The following is a 224-nucleotide window of genomic DNA, read 5'->3' as shown; positions in this document are numbered from 1 at the left end:
TGCATCGGCTGTCAGCCAGCAAAGGCATCGGCCGATTGCTTCAGAGCCCTGGGGGAGAGTTTCCTCACCCAGAGCTGGCTCCCACATCCCCTTCTCTGTCGTGAATGCGCGTTGTTCCTTAGGTTTGTGAAGTCCGGGCCTTCGCCTGCGAATCCGAGCGGTCACCTGTCGGGCAGCGTCCGGATCCCTGCGCAGCGCGGAGCGACGGGCTGACGGGCGCCGCG

The sequence above is a fragment of the Apaloderma vittatum genome, unplaced genomic scaffold, assembly GCF_000703405.1.
Source record: "Apaloderma vittatum isolate BGI_N311 unplaced genomic scaffold, ASM70340v1 scaffold23578, whole genome shotgun sequence".
NCBI classification, from domain to species: Eukaryota; Metazoa; Chordata; class Aves; order Trogoniformes; family Trogonidae; genus Apaloderma; species Apaloderma vittatum.
Note: the sequence above shows the minus strand (reverse complement) of the source record.